Source organism: Thermobia domestica, chromosome 14 (assembly GCF_964235325.1).
Source record: "Thermobia domestica chromosome 14, izTheDome1.hap1.1, whole genome shotgun sequence".
In the NCBI taxonomy this organism is placed as follows: Eukaryota; Metazoa; Arthropoda; class Insecta; order Zygentoma; family Lepismatidae; genus Thermobia; species Thermobia domestica.
The window spans coordinates 168,316,416-168,328,428 of NC_137467.1; the positions used below are offsets into that span (position 1 = coordinate 168,316,416).

General features: G+C 35.1%; 1 protein-coding gene across 1 annotated transcript in view; it reads left to right on the forward strand.

Annotated features, from left to right (window-relative positions):
- LOC145670458 (platelet-derived growth factor receptor alpha-like) overlaps positions 1 to 12,013 on the forward strand; it is a 184,311-nt gene that overhangs the window by 35,017 nt on the left and 137,281 nt on the right. The window lies entirely within an intron of this gene.

The following is a 12,013-nucleotide window of genomic DNA, read 5'->3' on the forward strand; positions in this document are numbered from 1 at the left end:
GAAAGATGGGAGATTTATGGGACTATATTTACTAGTTTAAATTCATCGCGTGTAATATCGGCCACGCCTCAAGATAAACAGCAAATATTCATTAGTGTACCTTTCAATTGGAATGAGGTTTTGGATTTTTGAAGCGGCATTGCAGAATACAAATTAAGTGTTAGTGAGAACACAAATTAAGTATTTGTTAGTGGTAACACCCATAAACGTAAAAAAAAAAAAAAAGTTTTCCTTGGGTGAGGGAGAGATTTCTTGGGCGATCTAACGTGTTGATAACTGACATCTTCCACAGCACTCGCCTGCGGGATCCGATGGTTTTCTGTTTCTTTCAATTTATTCACTAGATACAATGTTGTGTTTCTGTCTGGGGCAGAACATGAGGCAAATTTGTTTCTAAATGTCCTTTGCGTAGCAACAAGAGATTCCGTTCTCCAAAAACTTTTAACGATAAACACATATTGCTCCAAATAGTACATCATTCTCATTGTGTCATGATCACAATCACACAATAGCACACAACTGTACGTACAACACTACAATTCCCAATGCAACGGCCCAGTTTCTTGTTGACCTTGGCGAGGTCATTGTTTAACGGATGAAAAAAGGGGGGAGGGGCCGTTGCCATAGAAACAAAGGTTCCATAACAACGAATCCTGTCACTGCTTGTCAGTCTAAAACTGTTTGAAGAAAAGAATAAGTCGTAAGTGGGAATCCTTCACCCCTGGTGGGGATGTTCATGAAGCTATCAGCTTATGTCTAATTACGTTGGAATATATTAGCCGTTTCTTAATTTTGAACATACTAGATTCGATCGAAACGAGAAAACTTTTTATCGGACTTCTAAAGAGAATGAAATAAAATAACTAAATACATGACCGTGTTTATTATCTCTAGGATTCCCAGTCACGACCCCCTTTTCAGTTTTATTAAAAAAATAGAAGAAGAAGAATGAAAAAGGAAAAGGAAAATAGAAGAGGAAAGAGGTAAAGTAAGAAGGTAATAAAAAGGAAACTGTTACTGCATATTTTGAAAAATATGGTAAAGAAAGTGAATAATTATCGAATTCCAATAGCTATTGGGTTAATATTTGGTATTCAGGTGATCAAGGGTAGACACATGTTAACCCATACATCCCCGATCTAGATCCATTTAACCCCAACTACCAAATTATCCCGATCTAGATCCGAGATAGATGAGAAAGTTTAAGTTTACAGTTTATTCAATATTTCCAGAAGTTCTAGACTAATATTCAATATTTGAAAAATGAACGACGAAGTTGATGGCATGTTAGAAACGACCACAGAAAAAAAAAAAAAATCAGAATATCACATATTTGTCGAAGATTTTGACTTTCACAGTTCTCTCATGATGATCATTCGTTCAGGCTACTTCAGTCCTTTTTACTTCCTTCATAGAGCCAACTTAAGTTAGTATTAACATTCAATGAGTTTAATTGATAACTACCATTAATTATAATAAATCACACATATATGTCAAAATAATGGATGCACTTAATACTAAACCTACATTTCACTCACACACACATTCATACAGGACAATGTATACTTCGGGTTGTATTTAGTTAAATTAAACTAACCTAACTACATTACTATATACATTTATTACATTTCAATAGAAGAAGATTTAGTTTAACATAACAAAAAATTTAATACATGAAAAGAATGTTTCATAAACATGCACAAAAATTCGCTACTTGCAACAAGATCAAATAACACATTTCCCTTTTTATATATATATTAAAAGTTGAATTACATGAAAAAGAATTAAACCAAAGACGAAACAAGAAAAAAGAAGAAAAAAAAAAACTTCAAGGGTCAAGATATATTTAAAATTCAGTGCAATGAATACATATCGTTGCAGGCAGAAGAGAAAAAATAATTGGTTAATCATTCAAAAAAAAAAAACTTTAGTAATATTTTATTGAGTCTTTGTCTCAATAGGAGACATATCGACAGTTTTATGAGTCTTTGTTTTTACGTCGATAATAGCTCCTTTTTTTTTTTTTTAACTCTCTTTACGCACTGTGGTTTGTGTCCATGAGAGTATTCAATTGGTTTTGTTTTAACTATAGACAACTAATTGCTTCATATCACATATATGTTTATATTTTTCATTTTGTCACTCGACACACTTGATCTAAAATTTCAAAGTTTGTTAATATTAGAGAAAAAATTATCAAATCCAGTCACAGATATTGGGAACATATTTCCATATTCCGGTATTAATATTAACTTATTAAACAGATTTCAGTTCGTTGAATTTAAGATCACTAATTTTTTTCCTAATATAGATCTTATAGTCAAAAGATTCTAAATATTGAATAGTTTGGTTTCCGATCGTAGGGGAAGGATTTGTTTCATGGTTCACTAATGGAAAGATTCGTTGGAGGGGCGCACTGTTTCGTAGGTTGCTAATTTCACTCGCAAAGTAAATTTGGGTAAGGATTAGGGTTATTCTTATTTATCTTACGACCCGCTACTTGTTTTATTCACATGCAGTAGTTAACATTATATTCCACTTTAATAGTTACAAAAATTAATAACAACTCAACAAAAAGTAATTTATGACAATTTACGCGGGAATACTATATATCACAAATAGTTAGTTAATACCGGGTGTCTAAAATCTATGGCAACCTAACAAGACCAGGGTAAATATCGAGCCCATTACATACATACTCGTATATATATATATATGTATTCATATTAATCAATACAATAAATTTCACTTTAATATCTATCTTAATATTTCATCGACGTTTAAATTCTACATCACCGTTCATATTCGACAAGTATTCATATTTTATAAATATTTATATTTATTTGGCTCAAAGACAAAACAAAAACCCTGACTATCAACATTCACCTTTTTCCTTCATAAGGTTGCAACATTGTATTTCATATGAATAAACCCGATAATCAATAATCATTTTCAGTTTACCAAAGATCCGCGTATATATACAAAAAACAAAATAGCTGGTGTTATTTAATGAGTTGACATAAGAGGTGGAAAATGCAACAAATAGAGCAGGCACGTAACTTTTAACACTATGTAAGTACATATATAGATGTATATACAGGAAAAAAAATCAATGTTATTCGAAACTAGTGGGCCCAAACTATTAATACATACACACTATATGACCAATCAATAGAAATAAAAACCAGAAATCAGTAATCAATTGATATAAGTTGTATGATCAATGAATAACGAAGGTTTCTAGGAATCTGAAAGCATAGTGTACCTTCTCGTCAATTTCTCCCGTGGTGGATTGAATATCGCGAAAATGGTCCTGAGTTGTGCTGCAATACCTCCACGAATTGCATCCCTCGATGTCTCAGTTAGTACATACGATCGAAATAAGTGAAATGAAATATTGTACATTTTCATGAGTTTCAGAAACCGGGGGGGGGGAAGGTTGAAAAAGTAAAAAAAAAAAAATCTCGAAGTAATGAAGACAGAGAGAGATAGAGAAGAAGGAAGACGAAGAAATAGTGGCGCCAAAGACTTAAGTGGGAAATAACTAACGCTACAAAGACAGAAATCGAATTTCGCTCTCAACAAAATCCATAGCCAAAATATTCTTAACATGCCAAAAGGGTGGTCTACTCAAATACGTAGACTCAAGGAACGCCCTGCTGCCAAGGATGCAAGTTCTGTGTCCATCAGATCCCAATCCCACAAGAATTTGGTTGTAAGATTGAAATCCGATCCCCGTATCCGGCCCAAACCAGCAGGTTCCCGGAAATCGTCCGGAAGGTTAGAGAAGGCGCTAATTTAGAATTTCAAGAAAAGAAAAAAAAATCATCCGACCTCTTGGAAACTAGAAGATTCCAGAATAGGGATGAAATTAGAGTAATAGCTAAGGTATCCCTAATTAGTAATTCGCCAAAAATAAAAAAAATTAAATAAATAAACTGAATTTTGGATCGGTGACTTCTATTGCCAAATTTCACCGATGGCTACCCCGCGCAGACACGCCACAGTCTGGGATGTCGTTAATTTCCCTCATCTAATTAAACTAATAAAAGAAACGAAAATACTTAAGGGGACTAGGGGTCGACATCCGGGTACGCTATCCATGAATATTAATTTAGTAGCAGTTAATTTAATCGGATAGTCCGAACTGAGTTATATGAACACTGCACAATAAATAAATAAGGTAAGCAACAAAAAAAAAAAAATCTCGGAGAGGCAATGAATGCTAAAGGTACAAATGACCGAAACCTGTACTTTTCGATGATCACAGGATATAGCAGTTGGTTTTCTTAATTATCATTTCTGTCAACCTTTAGAAGTAATTCCCACATGATGCTACTCTATCTATTGAAAGGCTTAAGATCTGGGGCTGTTGTTAGGAGGTACATAAATGCAAAGTAACACACAATTCCCAACTATAATTTACTATCCAAGTAGCAAACTCGGTTGGATGAATGCACTGGTGTGGAAGTCAAAACGCGAGAGATTTTTTTTTTTTTCTCTTTCTTTCTTCGTAAACATATTCGTATTTTCACTATATAAAATTCACTAGGCCTATCCATTTAAATATAGGGGTCATCATTTCATTCATATTATATATCATATTATTAACACATCATTACATTCATTCATTATCTACTAATTTCCACACGAAGTAATATTTTATAAACACCCTATTTCGTACATTTTACACGCAGGCCATACACATATTTACATTACGCAGTAATAAATATATATATATATAACTATCACAATCTATCACGCTCAAACCACCACACGATCACATTCATCGAACCACGTACTCTTTATTTCGAAGCACCCAAATTGTATTTACCTTGCAGGTTTAAAAAAAAAATCATACATGTATTTACGGAAAGTTAAATTGTCAACGATTAATCTATTTCTGATTTGTTGATAAAACTGAAGCAACAATGGAATTTTCTACAGCTACGGGAAAAGAGAATTTAATACTACATTTTTAAACGAACAGTAACAGCATATGGACTTTACTTCTATTAAGAAAATAGGTGTTCTTTATTTCAGCGGATTATTCATTAACTACTGGACCTAGCAAGCTGAAATTTTCAGTACAGTAAGATCTCATGCTATTTTATACGAAGGTATACTCATCCGAACCGAAAACCATGTCCAATGAAAGTAATTTTTGAATAAATGACTAAAATCCAACAACCTAGATCACTAAGTTATGCGATGTCGTATTGTCAACAAACAATTGAGTACCGAAACCGGACGCTGTGGCGCTGTAGTGGAGGCATAATTTACCGTGTACTGAAATCTATACTTGTACTCATTAATCAGAAATTTAATATTTACTCTGGTTTATTTCTGTTAGGAAAATGGTACTAAATTAACACATATTTATACACTGTCCAAATCGAAAATTCACACACTCACACAAACCTACTAACTACATACACCACTGTTAGTACTATACATAAAGACAACTAACTAAACTAAACATGCACCATTTAGTTGCATGCATGTTGACGAAAATAACCTAACACATTAGATTTAAAATACATTACTCCCTCGTCGATATATACAGTCGGCTCTATTTAATTTAAAGGGGGTCAAAAATGAGAAAAGTAACACTAGGTCCAATTGACCTGACCAATTGTTTACATAATGATTGCCAAAAATTGATGCCCGGGGGGCACCTTAACGAGGTTTATGGAGGGACCCTTCCCCTGAAAGGGGAAAAGGCCCTAAAACGAACAATAACTAACCCATTCCCCCGCTAGAACTGGTTCAATTTGGAAAAGGGGATAGGAGCCCTTTTGAACTAACTTAAGCTGCCATTATGATTATTTACAGTACTATCAAACCTACTACATACATGCAATTACGAAATAAATAATGATAAATCACATTTACTGTATACACGACCAACATGCACTAATCAGGTCGTAATGTCCCTAATCCCTAATTGAATTTGGAATAACAAAAAAAAAATAAAGTCACTCTTTCACTTCTGCTATTATAGCTGGGCAGCAAACATGGCTTCCTAGAAAAACAGAACTGGATGCTTCACTAACTTATTGTTTCTTTACGGAAAATGTAGCTTTTTTCACTGTTTTGGGGGCTCCTACACAGCCTTCAGTGTTCAATTATGAAATTAAATCATATTTTTACCTGAATTCTATTAAAATCCTATTCCTTTTAACGCAGATAGGTAGGCGAAAATATAAGCTGCGTCCCGTAAGGTGTCTTCTATTATTCTAATAACATTGCGCCGAAAAAGCCAGAGGTAGGAGAATTCCTCCAATCAGAAAGAAAACTTTAGCCGCGGAAATTACAAAGCGAATGGAAATTTGGTAAATCCAGATATAACCGGATCTGAAAGTGACTATGGACTACTGAGAGGGGGTGAGGGAAAAATTAGGTACCTGACTAAATTCTACATTGGTCTGAAATTAAGAAAATTTATATCCAATGACAGAACTATGTTTCGGTATGACGTCAGAATGGTAAACCTGGAAACTTTTCAACTTATATATCAGAAAATGGGATTTACACTTAATCAAAATGTAAATAAATATATTATACAGTGGGAATATGGTTACTAACGAAACCTTTGGGTTCATTATATTTAATTCGAAGTAGAGAGAGTAAATAAATTGTGTAGCTAAACCGAAATTGAATAAAAAAAAAATTACTAGGTACAGGGTGTGTAAAAAAAATTGCCATTACTTTCAACTGTAATGGTACATTACAGTTTTCCCCGGCCCATTAACAAAATTTTGTTAGAATAACAAAATTTTTCTAATTGGGAATACTAACTACTGATGCTTGTTAAATTAACACACTCATTCATCTCATTCAAACATTACCAGTCACACTAGGACAGTATATTATATCTACTTGGGGTATTGCGCGAGTAATTCATTACGTTTATCTTCTGTACAATTGAAAATCTTTAAATTTCGAAAATTGTGAGTTCCGATACTTTCTTTTTTTTTTTTCAGTAGTGTTCATATAGCAATAGAACGGACAGAAGTTATAACTGAGAAATCGACAGATACAACTCGTAAGGCTTCACTCGCCGACTAGCATATCAGATGACATTAGGCCGCAGTTTCCCGTCTATCACTGCCATTTAATATTGTTCTAGGCTCACCGTTACCACGCACTTGCGAATGGATTGAATTCTGGGGTCGATTTACATTATTGTTATTATTATTGTTATTATTATTGCCCTGACTATTACCGTTCTCCCTTCTTCCGTACGTCCTGTTAAAATTCCTCCTGGTGTTATCGCCCCTATCCGGGTTCGATGCCATGTTGGTACGGTCATAGGGACGATAACTCCGGCGATTGTTGAACATGGGCCGATTCCTAAACAGTCGCCGGCCATTATTGTTGTTTTCTGAGCCATACCCACTAGGATAACGAGATCCAGCTTGGGTATAACTCAGGAAATCTGTCTGGCAACTTGCCGTTACCTTCGTCTTCGTCGGTTTTAGAATCTTTGCCTGTCGGGCGAAGTATCGTTTTGGTGGACCACCAACTTCCTTACCGCACAAGGCAGCTAAACGTGAGGTGACTTCTCGCACCGTTTGGCACAAGTGGGACGCTATGGCCCGGGACTCATCGGGTGGAAGAGCGTTAACTATAATATCTACCAGTTCGGCCTGAGAGGGATGTTCAGCTATCTGATAATATAGTTCGATAATTTTCCAAGCATAGTCCAAGAGGGATCCATACTTGGAGCGATCATACCGGAGTGATTGTAAGTTTCTTTTTTGGAGTCGTTCGATGTGCTCATTACAATATTCTTCTTTGAAAAGAATCAAAAAATCACCGAACGTCCGGATTTGGTATTTAACCGAGGCAAACCATGCGCCCGAAGCGGCGATCAAACATTTTTCAACTATTTGTAGGCGTTCTCCATCAGTAAGTTTGTACATGTCTAAATATTGCTGCAGTCTCCGCAGGAAAACTCGAGGTAACCCGTTAGTAATGTTCCCATCGAAAGTGGGAAAACGTTCAATATCCCGGAGGGAAACTTTAGAGCTCATACTATACGGGGCAGGAAAAGAATCTAGTGGAATCAACGCATTATCCTGAGCGGTTGGGGTTGTCACCGGATTTGCCACCGACGGAGTGGTCACTGAACTGAACGCTCCCATATGACCAAGAGAGGTTTTATAGTTAGTATTGACCATGTAAGGTTCGAATTTAGGACCCACCACTGCAGTAACTGACGGTCCGGCACATCTCCTTTCCCCTCCTGGCAGCACGCTGTAAGATTGTACCATTCCAAAAGTAGAGTGAGCATTTACGCTAGTGACTGTTGTAGTCACAACACTCGACTGCATCGGTACATCGAAATTACTCAACCATGATTTCGAGGTTGGCTGATGCGGGGGACAATACATGGTTGTGTCCCGTGCATCAGGCAACACTTGACTCTTTCCCGGGAGGACGTTACTCGTTTCTGGGAAATTTTTCCCTATAGAATCGCTATCAGGAAAAGGATAGGAGATGTCAGACTTGACGATTTCCAGTTTAGTAATCTTCCCCTTAATACTGTCTACCTCAGTTTGAATTCGACTAATTCTTTGATCAACCGACTCTAGTTTAGTTTCTATTGATAGGTCGGATATTACAACATTCAATCTACTTATTTCAGCCTGCTGCTGTTCAACCTTTTGTTCGATGTCACCAAATCTTTTGTTTGTACCCTCAAACTTTACATCTATTTCGTTTAGTTTCTCATTTGTTTCGTCTCTGAGCTGCTCGGTAGACTGTTGGGCCCGGTATCTAACCTGCTCCAATTCAGTAGACGTTTGCTCTTTCAGATTACTAATCGAAGAGGCAAAGTCTAAACAAATCTGGTCGAATTTATTGTTTAATACCTCGAATCGAGCGTCGGTCTCTCGTTTCGAGGTATCAAACTTCTCATTTATCTCACGCCTTAAGTTTTCACTATTCTGATCTATTTTCTGATTTATCTCACGCCTTAAGTTTTCACTATTCTGATCTATTTTCTGATTTATCTCACGCCTCATTTCTGTATTATTTTGTTCCATGTTAGAAAATTTTTCATGCATCATTTCCATCATCTGGCGAATTAATGCAGACGTGTCAGACCCTCCAGATGACATTCCTTCCTTCGGGTTTGCCGTCTGATCCCGAGAATTACTGTGATTTTCATTTTTTTCTTCATCGTCGAGGTCAGATATCTCCGCTGGAGATATTTGGCCTCGGTCCTTTTCACAGTCCTCACAATATTTTTCTATTTCGCCGGTTTGCACCTTTTCTGCATTTTCAGCAGTGTCATCTAAATTGGAACAAGCAAAGTGGATCCATTTTTGTCCACAACCGGTGCATCTAATTAATCTTCGCGGGGCGCGAGATCTTTTCTCTTTTTCATTTAATGTGCATTGAGTGCACGTGATTTCACACTCGCCCTGTGACACCACAACCTTTTTTGTTGCCATAGTTTCGAGACACTTTACACTTTACAAAAGACAAGATATATATAGCAAAAATACACATATACTATAAAATACTTATTTGCTATCCAGACAAGTATTATTCATGACTTAAAGGACTCCCATTCTCTTTCCTTCCTTGAAACCCTTCTAGCGTTTAATTCTAATTTTAGAAAAATTTGGACACTCCTTCTCTTTCTCCCCCTTTGAAAAGGAAACAAAAATGACAAAGTAGCCAACGACTTTACTTATTTCATTTGACTATAAAATTTCTCTTATTAATTTCAATGTTGTAATCAATTCAACATGCCTTCAACCTCACTCTTTGACATTCTTAAAAAAAATTTCAAATCTATCGGTCGCCATTTAAACTGAGATCCGTTGCCATGGAAACAAACGTTGCCATGACAACCATTCTTATCGCGATTCACCAATTCAAACTAATTGGCATGATAACTGGTATTATTCAATAAGCATTTTCAGATCCGTTACCACAGTAAACATGGTTACCATGGCAACAGTCCTGTCACGGTCGCCACTCTAAAACTGAAAAAAGGGGGGAGGGGCCGTTGCCATAGAAACAAAGGTTCCATAACAACGAATCCTGTCACTGCTTGTCAGTCTAAAACTGTTTGAAGAAAAGAATAAGTCGTAAGTGGGAATCCTTCACCCCTGGTGGGGATGTTCATGAAGCTATCAGCTTATGTCTAATTACGTTGGAATATATTAGCCGTTTCTTAATTTTGAACATACTAGATTCGATCGAAACGAGAAAACTTTTTATCGGACTTCTAAAGAGAATGAAATAAAATAACTAAATACATGACCGTGTTTATTATCTCTAGGATTCCCAGTCACGACCCCCTTTTCAGTTTTATTAAAAAAATAGAAGAAGAAGAATGAAAAAGGAAAAGGAAAATAGAAGAGGAAAGAGGTAAAGTAAGAAGGTAATAAAAAGGAAACTGTTACTGCATATTTTGAAAAATATGGTAAAGAAAGTGAATAATTATCGAATTCCAATAGCTATTGGGTTAATATTTGGTATTCAGGTGATCAAGGGTAGACACATGTTAACCCATACATCCCCGATCTAGATCCATTTAACCCCAACTACCAAATTATCCCGATCTAGATCCGAGATAGATGAGAAAGTTTAAGTTTACAGTTTATTCAATATTTCCAGAAGTTCTAGACTAATATTCAATATTTGAAAAATGAACGACGAAGTTGATGGCATGTTAGAAACGACCACAGAAAAAAAAAAAATCAGAATATCACATATTTGTCGAAGATTTTGACTTTCACAGTTCTCTCATGATGATCATTCGTTCAGGCTACTTCAGTCCTTTTTACTTCCTTCATAGAGCCAACTTAAGTTAGTATTAACATTCAATGAGTTTAATTGATAACTACCATTAATTATAATAAATCACACATATATGTCAAAATAATGGATGCACTTAATACTAAACCTACATTTCACTCACACACACATTCATACAGGACAATGTATACTTCGGGTTGTATTTAGTTAAATTAAACTAACCTAACTACATTACTATATACATTTATTACATTTCAATAGAAGAAGATTTAGTTTAACATAACAAAAAATTTAATACATGAAAAGAATGTTTCATAAACATGCACAAAAATTCGCTACTTGCAACAAGATCAAATAACACATTTCCCTTTTTATATATATATTAAAAGTTGAATTACATGAAAAAGAATTAAACCAAAGACGAAACAAGAAAAAAGAAGAAAAAAAAAACTTCAAGGGTCAAGATATATTTAAAATTCAGTGCAATGAATACATATCGTTGCAGGCAGAAGAGAAAAAATAATTGGTTAATCATTCAAAAAAAAAAAACTTTAGTAATATTTTATTGAGTCTTTGTCTCAATAGGAGACATATCGACAGTTTTATGAGTCTTTGTTTTTACGTCGATAATAGCTCCTTTTTTTTTTTTTTTAACTCTCTTTACGCACTGTGGTTTGTGTCCATGAGAGTATTCAATTGGTTTTGTTTTAACTATAGACAACTAATTGCTTCATATCACATATATGTTTATATTTTTCATTTTGTCACTCGACACACTTGATCTAAAATTTCAAAGTTTGTTAATATTAGAGAAAAAATTATCAAATCCAGTCACAGATATTGGGAACATATTTCCATATTCCGGTATTAATATTAACTTATTAAACAGATTTCAGTTCGTTGAATTTAAGATCACTAATTTTTTTCCTAATATAGATCTTATAGTCAAAAGATTCTAAATATTGAATAGTTTGGTTTCCGATCGTAGGGGAAGGATTTGTTTCATGGTTCACTAATGGAAAGATTCGTTGGAGGGGCGCACTGTTTCGTAGGTTGCTAATTTCACTCGCAAAGTAAATTTGGGTAAGGATTAGGGTTATTCTTATTTATCTTACGACCCGCTACTTGTTTTATTCACATGCAGTAGTTAACATTATATTCCACTTTAATAGTTACAAAAATTAATAACAACTCAACAAAAAGTAATTTATGACAATTTACGCGGGAATAC